The sequence below is a fragment of the Ovis aries genome, chromosome 22 (genome assembly GCF_016772045.2).
Source record: "Ovis aries strain OAR_USU_Benz2616 breed Rambouillet chromosome 22, ARS-UI_Ramb_v3.0, whole genome shotgun sequence".
Classification (NCBI taxonomy): Eukaryota; Metazoa; Chordata; class Mammalia; order Artiodactyla; family Bovidae; genus Ovis; species Ovis aries.
In genome coordinates, this window is record NC_056075.1 from 43,517,778 (window position 1) to 43,528,840 (window position 11,063).

At 54.8% G+C, this 11,063-nt stretch overlaps 1 long non-coding RNA gene across 2 annotated transcripts; it reads right to left on the reverse strand.

Annotated features, from left to right (window-relative positions):
• Window positions 1-2,505: 2,505 nt before the first annotated feature.
• LOC132658394 (uncharacterized) lies at window positions 2,506-10,623 on the reverse strand. Of its 2 annotated transcripts, XR_009598000.1 has the most exons (3): window positions 10,476-10,623; window positions 5,319-8,441; window positions 2,506-4,425 (listed from the first exon to the last, which is right to left on the reverse strand). It is a non-coding gene; the product is annotated as an uncharacterized LOC132658394 (long non-coding RNA). The 2 variants fall into 2 exon arrangements; XR_009597999.1 differs by having other exon boundaries at window positions 2,506-8,441.
• Window positions 10,624-11,063: the final 440 nt, after the last annotated feature.

The window sequence follows — 11,063 nt, forward strand, 5'->3', positions numbered from 1 at the left end:
ATTCCATACCCTTGGAGACCTCAGGTCACCTGGAAGACCGCAGCACTGTTCTGGTGGACAAGAGTGACCAGAGAGGGCCCAGGGACACTGCCCCAGCATGGAGCCCAGTCTAGATGCCCCTTTCCTCAAGATAGAGTTTCCGTAGACATAATGAAACTGGAAGTGAAAGCGTTAGTCGCTCAGTCATGTCCAACTCTTTGCAACCCCCTGGCCTGTATCCTCTGTCTATGGAATTCTCCAGGCCAGAATACTGGAGTGGGTAGACCTTCCCTTCTCCAGGAAATCTTCCCAACCCAAGGACTGAACCTGGGTCTCTGGCATTGCAGGCAGATTCTTTACCATCTGAGTCACCAGGGAAGTCCATAATGAACCTACTCCAAGCCTAAAACCAGACTGAGGCCACACTGGGGCCCCACAGTTCTCCCTAACTTCTAATCGTGGGCATCTGGGATTGGGGACTTGGAGCCCAGCCTCCTCCCGGAGGTCCCTGGCTCCCTACATGCCTCCTCTGTAGGAGGCTCAAGGTTCATGCCCAGCTGGGTGCCAGCCTGCTCTATATCTGCATGTCTAAGGGAGACTGCAGAGGGGACTCTTCAGGTAGACCTTCCAGAGGCTGTGCTACCTACAATGTTACAATTCGGGAAGGAATAGTTATGTGAGGGTAGAGACAGAAACTCTAAGGAAAGATGCTGACGCATCACTAGGAGTTCCCTCCGAGAGATGGCATTATGGATGATTCTTCAGCCCTCCTGGGTCTTTTTTTTCCCCTATATTGAATTTCAATGAGCACAGAACAAATCTACTGTAGTCAGGTTTTCCCTCCTTTGTCCACACAGCAGATGCACTTAGGTAACAGGCATAACAGCCTGGAGACCTCAGGGCAGAGCTGAGCCACATGCAAGCTGCCCGCCTGGCACTGGAGAAGTGGAAACGTTCTGTGGCCAAGAAAGGCCACTTCTCAGCTGTTCAGACACCGAGGGCATGCCTGGGGCATGAAACTAAGCAGGTTTGGTCATCTATCCCTGCTGTCCTCGACGGTTTGCCATTGTCAGCAGAAGTCACAGGGCAGGGAGCTGGTGGACAAGAATCCTCACGCAGGCGAGATGGGCTGAGTCCCTCTCTCCTCACCCCCTGTAAATATCAAAACACCCCAGGTGGACTTTCCTGGTGGCATAGTGGATAAGAATGTCCCCCACGTGCGGGGGCCATGGGTTTGAGCCCTGGTCTGGGAAGATTCCACATGCCACGGAGCAGCCAAGCCTGTGTGCCCCAACTATTGAGCCTGTGCTCAAGAGCCCACGAGCCGCAGCTACTGAATCCTGCCCGCCCCCCCCCCCCACAGTGAGAAGCCCACACACAGCATGAAGGGTAGCTCCCAGCTCACTGCAGCTGGAGGAGAGCCGAGCAGCAATGAAGGCCCAGTGCAGCTAAAAATAGTTTTTAAAAAACATCCAGGTGTGTGTGATCAACTCTTGGCTCTTTCAAGGATGGCAGGAGTCCTAGCCCAAAAGAAAGACTGTTTCAAAGGAATGAATACTGAAGAGAAAGCCTTGCAGATTGCGATGGGCTTGCCCAAGGAGACAGATACCAGCCAAGAGCATCACAGGTTTGCTCCAGCTTCTCTCCTGGTCAGTCTAACTCCAAATCACCACCTGGGAGAGCAGTGGTGGACCACCTCACCGCATGGATGCAAAGCCACATGCGGCTGGGCACCTGTTGGTCAGAGGCCAGACTTGGTTTTCCTGTAGCTCAGAGAAGGTGCTCAACTCTAAGGGCCAGAGGAGCAGAAGGTACCCATGAAGGCTGATGATTTTTAGTACCTTCTGACTGATACTCTTTTTAAAAATTATTTCATTTAATTTTTGGCTGCTCTGGGTCTTCATTGCTGGGCACGGGGTTTCTCTAGTTGTGGCAAGAGTTACTCTCTAGTTGCGTTGCAGGGGCTTCTCAATGAGGTGGCTTTTCTTGTTAGAGGGCATGGAGCTCCAGGGCATGTGGGCTGCAGTCATTGCAACACGTGGGCTCGGTAGTTGGGGCTCTCAGGCTCAGCTGCCCTGGGGCACGTGGGATCTTTCCGGACCAAGGATTGAACCCTTGTCCCCTGCACTGTTAGGCAGGCTCTTTACCACTCAGTCACCAGGGAAGTCCTGATATTCTTGGCATATGTGTTCACATTTATTTGTTGAGTGCAGGGAAGGAACGAACACTTCCTACCCAGTGTGCAAAATAAAAATGGCATTGCATGTGACTTTGCACCCCCAGGCTCTGCCTTGGAGGCAAGAAGAAGCTGCTCACTTCTCTCCAACTCCCGAACCCAAGTGTACGTTTGCCAGTCAGGTTTATTTTCTGGGATGCCATTTTGCCCCTTAGATGGGTGACCTGGGCCGCTGTCAGCCCATGTGCCCTCCAATCAGCTCTTCCAGCTCTGTGGCCAGGAAGCAGCACCCACATCCCGCCACCAAGCCTCTGGGCCACGCACACTCCTGCACAGACTACAGGGTCCCATTTATCTTTTTAATATCTTATTTATTTATTTGGCTGCATCGGGTGTCAGTAGCAGCACGCAGGATCTTCAATCTTCATTGCAGGATATGGGATCTGATTCCCCAACCAGGGATCAAACCCAGCCCCTCCTGCACTGGAAGTGCAGAGTCTTGGCCCCTGGACCACCGGGGAAGTTCCTCCAAGACCCCATTTAAATGCCACCTTCCCCACGCACCCGCCTCGTGCCCCAGCTGCTCTAGTCTCCTCCCTGATGCCCTAGATCCTTGGTGCTCCTCTCCTGACATCACAGCTCCTCCATGGCCCCTTCCCTGATACTCCAGCTAGCTCCTCTTCCATCCTGACTTTCACAAATTTTATTGTTTTGGCCTCTCCCTTCCCCTGACCTTGAGAGGCCATCTGTCTCCTCTCAGCTCTTGCCCTCTGACCCCTGGCACTGTGCCTGACACTGTAAGCACCCTACAAACTCTGGTTGAAAAAGAAATTGCTGATCAATGTCTGAAATTAATCCAACTCAAGCTTTTCTCGGCAGTCATCTGTAAATTGATTCAAGGTGCCCAGCTGGGGAGGTGGCAGGTGTGCAGAGGAAATCAAGAAATCCAGCCTCTCTCCTTCCTCTGAAATCCTGCCAGACTCTGATTCTTCTGTTTTTTCCCTCACATGTGTGCATACTGTGGGGGAGCAGATTTCCGAACCAGGATAAATATGCATTTGCTTGTGAACATCAATGTTGTGAGCACAGTAAATCATTAGAAACAAGAGACACCTCTCGCGCTGGAAGACAGGAGCTGCTTCCGCCAGCTCTATGGGAAAGGCATCGACACCAGTAATGCCACTCGTCAGAGCCCCTGGGGAAATCGAAGCTTTTCCTATTGAGGAGACTGTTTAATGGATGTACTTGCATGCACAGGATGAGGGCTGTGATGGACGCAGAATGGAGAGACCTAAAGACACTGCGGGTCACACAGCGGTGTCAGAGCGGACAGGCACCCAAGCGTGGAGAAGACCAGCCCCACTGAGGCCAGAAGTATCGGCAGCGCCACACGCCCCACCCTCCCAGCAACCCCCAAGCCCGCCGCTCTCTGTGTGCTGCAAAAGACCAGAAGCCTAATCCGCTTTCTACTCGTGCCGGGCACCTCTAAGCAGAACAGACAGACTGTGCAGAGCCAAGGGGAGCATCCTGGCCTCAAGGCTTGCTTTCTGTGGTGCCTGGCTCAGCATTCCCTGCCTCTCTCACAGTGATGGTGAAGTCGCTCAGTCGTGTCCGACTCTTTGCGACCCCGTGGACTGTAGCCTACCAGGCTCCTCCGTCCATGGGATTCTCCAGGCAAGAATACTGGAGTGGGTTGCCATTTCCTTCTCCAGGGGATCTTCTTGACCCAGGGATCAAACCCAGGTCTCCCGCATTGTAGGCAGACGCTTTAACCTCTGAGCCACCAACCACAGTAGGTACTCAATAAAGTTGGCTGAATTGTGGATTCTAAACTTCCAGTGTTGGCAGTGGGTCAGTCACAGAACACATAATCACAGCCGCACGGTCTCATTCAGTCCCAGGAAAACGAGTGTGTCAGCAGCCGCCGTGGATGAAATCATCCATTACTCAGGGAGTGGACGATGCTTGTCCGCATCTCATCACTGACCCAAACTTCTGGGTCTGATAATCGAAATGATGTTCCAACGGATCTCAGCCCAACCCAGAGGCATCTGGAAGACCGTTATAAAGATGCAGGCGTTGGACCCACCCAGACTGGGCAGAGGTGCTGTGAAGGCTTCACTCACGTTTCTCCAGGGGGCTCCAAAGACAGAGGACCACTGAGTTCCCAGAGAGGCCAGGGGACACTGCCCCATCTCTGCCACTAGAACCTTCTGAAGTTACTGCTGGGCCCTTCACAGAAACTCTTTTCAGAATCTCAGCTTCCTCATCTATAAAACAGATATAATAAAACCCTGTGCCCTATACCCTGAGAAAACCATAACTGAAAAAGACACATGTCCCCCCCTGTTTACTGCAGCTCTATTTACAATAGCTAGGACATGGAAGCAACCTAGATGCCCACTGACAGATGAATGGACAAAGAAGAAGTGGTACATACACACAATGGAATATTACTGGGCCATATAAAGGAACACGTTTGAGTCAGTGCTAATGAGGTGGATGAAACGAGAGCCTATTATACAGAGTGAAGTGAGCCAGGAAGAGAAAAACAAATATTGTACATCAACACATACACATGGAATCTAGAAAGACGGTACTGATGGATCTATTTGCAAGGCAGCAATGGAGACCCAGACACAGAGAACAGACTGTGAACCTCAGGGGAGGGCGGGAGGGAATGAGATGAATGGAGAGTGTGCCATGGAAACATACATATTACCATATGCAAAATAGATAACCAGTGGGAATTTGCTGTATGACTCAGGGAATACAAACTGGGGCTCTGTGACCACCTTAGAGGGGCAGCATGGGGTGGGAGGGAGGTTCAAGAGGGAGGGGACAGATGTATACCTATGGCTGATTCATGTTGATTGCAAAGCAATTAAATTGCTTCAATTAAAAATAAATGATTTTTTTCAAAAAAACCCTGTGCCCCTCTGACTACATAGGCCCGCCAAGACATAGCAACCCATCTGCAGACCTTATAAAGCAGCTGCCTGCTAGAATATCCTTTTATTTATGTAATAAGCATAGCTTTGCTCCACGACACTCAAATTTGAGAACCATCTTATTTGATAATTTTTCAACATAAAATTAAACCTAGCTGAGGCTCATGACACACCCCGACCTGGCCACCTGGTGTGCCCAGCCCAGGACTCACCTGGCTGAGTGCCACAGCGTTGACTCAGGCACGTCCCACACATGGCTGATCCCAGCCAACACCTGGAACTTGCAGCAAGCCCCCTCAAGCCAGCCCGTGGTATCGTCAGCCAACACCCTGAGACCCTGCGATCCTGATAAAGGACAGACCGAGCTCAAGGTCTTTGAGCTTTGAAAAACCTACCTTATTTTTTCCTCTTTTGAACTTCACCCCCCAGCACCTGGTCTCTGGGCTAGATTGTACTCCCCACTTGGGAATAAAACATTGCCTCTCAACATTCAAACTTAGGAGGCTCAAGGCCTTCCCCAGCACCTCACTCACCAGGGTTAATCAGACCGGAAATAGTAACACTGGGCCCTCCCACTGCCCCCACCAAAGACTCAGCTGTGAATGGACCCAGGCCACAGCAGAGAGGCCCTGTATTAGTCAGCTGAGGGTCACTCCCATTGCACCTTTGCTATATTGACCATGAGCTTGGCCACAAGGCCTCGAGCTACTGTGCCTGGTGTCACAGACCCCGGCGTCCAGCCCCGTGCCCACCCTCAACATTCATGCAGTCACTGTCCCAGCGGACTCCCGAGAGTCTTCCCGAGCACTGCAATTCTGCTCAACCCTGAGCACAGGACCCAGCTAAGCCTTCCCAGCCTCCAGACCCACAGAAATTGTCAGATAATCAATGCATGTGTTTTAATCTGCCAAATTTGTTAACAAATCCGGTAATCTGTCACATGGCAATAGAAAACAAATTCAATTTCTTTCCTGTTTCATCATGTCGAGTGGAAGATGTCAGGTAGTACATGAGCGTCTGGGTGTAAAAGGAAGCCACACAAACCAGGACACTCTGCTCTGATTCCCAACCCCAGAAGCTGGAAGCCCAAAGACCTGGGTTCAGGTTCAGCTCCTGCTACTAGCCCGTTGCGTGTCCCTGAGCAAGTGTCAGCCGCCTGGCGCCCCTTAGGGTCTTCTAGCACTGAAATCCAGAGTCTGTAATTTCAAGAGTAAGATCTTTAGAGTTAAGGAGGTCACATTTACTTCCAGATTCTCTCTTCAATTCTATCCTCCCAGTGATCCTTCATTCGAAACTGGGAAGTGGGTGGGCGGAACAGACACAGAAGTCAGCTTCCCCAGACACTCTGGAATGAAAAACCTTTCAGACTTCAAGGGACAGCCTAAGAAACGGCAGCTCGCTTTTCAATCCAGTTGCACATTGCTCTGGGAACAGTCTGCTCGCTAAGCAAACCTCCCCGTTATTTTTACCTGTCTGAGCACATTCTTTTGCGCCTGGAGAGAACAATGGAACGGCAGCTCCGCTTTCACTCCGCTCCACTCGATCAAGGAGTAATTCACACGGGACTTCACTGAGCCCCTGGCCTCTGTGCGGGGGTCTGCCCAGGAGCATGAGAAGCCTGTGGCAGGGGCGTCCCCAGGCCTCCCTCCCCAGTGACCCTCATCAGCAACAGAGCCGGCAGGGCGGGGTGGGGGGAAGGCAGGGGTTTAGGGTGTACCTATGCAGTCAGGGAGCACCAAAGACCAAGTGCTCTCCTGACCACCTGAGCCAGGAGCCCCAGCCACTGTCTGTCCAAAACTGCCTGGCCTCTGAACCACCATACCATGGACCCAAGAGTGGGGCAGGGGGTCACCCAGGACCCCCTTGCTCAGGACGCCTCGGGCCTGTCTGATCGACTCACTACCTCTAGTGGGACTACAATGTTCTGTTAAGGCCCCTGCTCACACCCTGAGTAGTCTCACCTTTGGGATCCATTAACCCCACTCCTAACAAGTCCTGAACGAGTGCCCTCAGCACAGACAGGGGGCACAAAGTGACCCCGACTGAGCCACCAGATGCCCACCAAGAGTCACTGAAACCACCTTAAGCAAACAGGTCGGTGCCGTCCCAGGAACAGCAAACACACCCGGAAGGGTCTAGAGATGAATCTCAGTGCCACCACTGCCACATGGACCACAGAAGTGGGCTGTGTGTGTGGGTGGGCATCCTGGAAGAGAAGAGGGCCCCTTTCCCTGGAAGCCCGGGCCTCCCCCCAGGCCTGTCTTCATGCTGTCCACCAGCACTTACAGGAGAGTCTTCCTCACCTCCCCAACCCAGAGCCCTGGGCGGCCCTGACATGCGTTCCATGTGCAGTGAGGCCACATGGAGTGTATTAAGAGGTTACGGGGGCTGTGGCTCCAACCCGCCTGCACACTGAAATTAACATCACTTTCCCAGCCTCCATCCACCCCCAGAAGCCAGAACCACAGGGCACAGCCAGGCCCCCACATGCTGTGACCTTGAGGAAGTCATCAGCCTGGTGGAGCCTCAGTTTTCTCACCTGTGAAGTGGGGATAATATGGCACCATCCTACTATGAGACAAAATGACAGAACTAGAGCTTCCCACCCTCTCTCCCAGCAGAGCATACGGAGAACACGGAAATATTTGCAGAGCCCGCTAAGTAGAGGAACAAGTGTGGGATTTCTCCTGCCCTGAGCCCCACCAGCCGCCCCAGAGCCGTAGGGAGCGCCACCTCCCAGACAGCAGCAGCGTGCCAAAGGCCTGCTCCCTGACAAACACCAGCAGAGGTATGATGGGTGCAACCCCCCCACCCAATGCAGGAGGGAGGTCTGGGACAGGGCTGGCACATCCCCATTTTTAACAGCACCTCGCACGGTTCTGGGGCGGCGGGTGCGCAGGACCAGGCTTGGACTTTCAGCTCTAGCTATTCGGAAACAGCAGCTCTCCCCTAGCAGGGTCAGTCACCCCCCGCTTACCCATCCCACCCTTTTCCTGCAGCCCACCCACTGCTAGGGTCCTCCCCACCTAATTAGCAGGCAAGTCCCGTTCAGGGGGAACTGAATGGGTCCCTTCTGCAGCCGGGCATCCCTCACAGTGTCCCTTTGTAGCCGGCCAGCCTCCTGACCAGGCCAAACTGGGTCCTCAGCTGTTTACCCTCCATGCCATTTCGAGTTGGCCTCCTGGCTCCCACCTTCAAAGCTGTGACGGGGCGGGTGGGGCCTCCTGTGGGGCCGTGCTTTCCTCTGGAAAAGTGGCTGGCCACGGGCAGGGTCTGGCGTCGCAGACAGGCCCTGGACTGGCTGCTTGTGGGGGGCGTGATGACCCAGATGCGCTCTGGAGGTGAGAAGCACAAACAGCTCAGGCCTGGGAGACCGAGTTCTGGCCAGTGGGGCCAGGCACAGCTCCTGTCGCCCCAATGCTCCCTACATCCCATCTGCCCTCCCCCCAAAGATGCAGAGCCCCCCTCCTTGAGGTGGACCTTCCTCCAGACCTCAGGAGAAAGCCCTGGTTATACTAAAACGCAAACAGGCAGAGCCTCCACAGAGGGCCAGGTCCCAGTGAGGGACAGGGAGGGGCATGGGAGCCAGAGGTGGACACTGCCACTCCTGACCCCCGGCCTCTAGAACAGGCTGAACCCAGGCCCACCCAGACAGCCCCAGATGCTCGGCTGGAGTCCTCAGGGTCACTGTTGTCATGAATAGGGTCTGGAGTTTCAGCTCCCCCAGCATGGACGGGCCTGTCTGGGCACCAGGCTCCATGGGGTAAAGCCTCATCTCCCACCTGAGGAGTCTACGAGCTATCTCCCAGGAGTGGGTCTGAGTACTTCCAGTATTGCAGGGCTGCTATAGGGATGAAGGAACTCAAGTATGAACTGGCCCTCAACTGGGAAGGAAAGATGCGATTGTTAAAACTATTCACTCATCAAAGTTAAGACCTGTGGGGAGAGGCAGGCACCAGGCAAGTGAACCCAGGTCAGAACCCAGACCTCGGGCAAGTGAACTCAGGTTAGGACCTGACCCCCCCCAGGCTATCCAAGTCCAGCGGTATCCTTACACCTAGGAGCAATGACACCTTCTAAGGGAAACATCAGCTCAGGGTCCTGCCCAAACAAAACCACTAAAATCCCTCCCTCTCTGCATAGCCTCCCAGGTTAACGAGTCTGGGATAGATCCCGCCCCACACCCCACTACCTTGGCACTCCCCTTCCCAGTGCCAGGGGCCAGTGGGGTCCACAACCAAACCCCAGGACATGTGTTCCCAGGAAGGTCCAAGGAACCTTGTGCCAGCCGGACCTACAGCACATACCTGTCGGAGGAGAGCCCAGGGTGGGTGCCTGGACACTTATCAAGTCTCAGGTTATCCCAGCACCCTTCAGAGTTTGCAAATTCCCAGAGAAGGTCGAGGTGGGTGGCAGGGGGTGGGGGGTGGGGATGGGACAGAACCAAGGACCTAACACTGCCCTCACCAGCAGCCAGCTTCCAGTTTCTAAATAAGGAAACTACAACTTGCAGAGATTTCCTACTGAACTGAAGTTATAGAGCTGGTGACTAGCGTTTAAGGACTCAGAAGCCAAGGGGGTGGGCAATGGGCAGCGCTTGGCCACGGCCAGGAGTAGGGAGGAAAATCGTCCCTCCCTGATCCCCTCACCACCACCCCCCAGGAAGACCACAGTTGAGGCCCGGTTCTGGGCCCAGGCACTGACCTTGCCCCTTGGTACTCGCACATCCAGGGCTGCCCGATCTCACTGGTGGGCAGGACTGTCGTGATCTCAGCAACCAGGTGCCAGAGTTATCCTCACTCATTGCACACCTAGCCGCCACCACCCCCCCCCCCCCCCCCCCCCCCCCCCCCCCCCCCCGCCACCACCAAGGCAACTATTAGTAACCCCATTGAACAGTGAGGCCCAGCAAAGCCAAAGGACCCGCCTTCCCTCCCTCTTCTCCCCCTACCTGCACTTCCCCGACTCCAGCCCAACGCCCCTGTCCTTGCAGGACCTCAGGCTGCAAGTCCCTCCAACCGCAGCCGTCCAAGGAGCTTTCAGGACGGTCTGGGAGGCCCTTCCCATGGGGTCGCAGCGCTCCCTGTCGGGGACGCACAAGCGCCCCTCATTGGTCCTGCTGGCCACGATGCTCTTCAGAGCTCCCCATCCCGGGCACCGGGGTTGATTCTCCCTGCACTGAACTGAAATCAGCGGCTCCAGAAGGGTGCAAGCGATTCACAGAGACCCCCGGGGAGGCGAGAGAGGTCTGAACCGGGCCCCCCACGCAGCAGCGCCCCTCTCTGCAGGGAGTGACCGTGGGAGATTTGTGTCTACGCTTACAATTTTCCCACAAGGAGCACAGTTAATAAAAATGAAACAACTTTTACCAAAGTTCACTGCCTTCGGCGCGCGGTTGAGAGGCTCCGGGCCTGGCCGCGGCCCCCCGGGCCTTCTGCACCGCCCGTCCGGTCCCGGCTCTGCAGCGCGAGGTCCGTTGACCACCCGCCTCTCCAGGCGAAAGCCGGGCTCCGGCCTGCGGAACGCCCCCATCCCCACCCGGCTACTGCGCACGCGCGGCTGCGGGCTCGGAGAGCGGACCCTGGAACCAAAGCCTTGCGGACAGCGCCCCCTGCCGTCCCCAGGCGCCCTGTGCCCAGGAGCGGATCCCGCCAAACCCGACTCCTCCTTAGGATGAGATGACTCCGGAACGCTGGATCTTGGAGGTGAGGGGACACCTCTCCAAAGCCCTTTCCTCCACCCAGAGCCCGAAGTCCCCTCTCTGCGCCCCAGGAACTGACTTGGGGGGAAACTAAGTGACTATTGTTGTTGTTGTTGTTCAGTTACTAAGTCATATCTGACTCTTTGAGACCCCACTGGATAGCTGAAGCTGAAACTCCAATACTTTGGCCACCACTCATTTGAAAAGATCCTGATGCTGAGGAAGATTGAAGGCGGAAGGAGAAAGGGAAGACAGA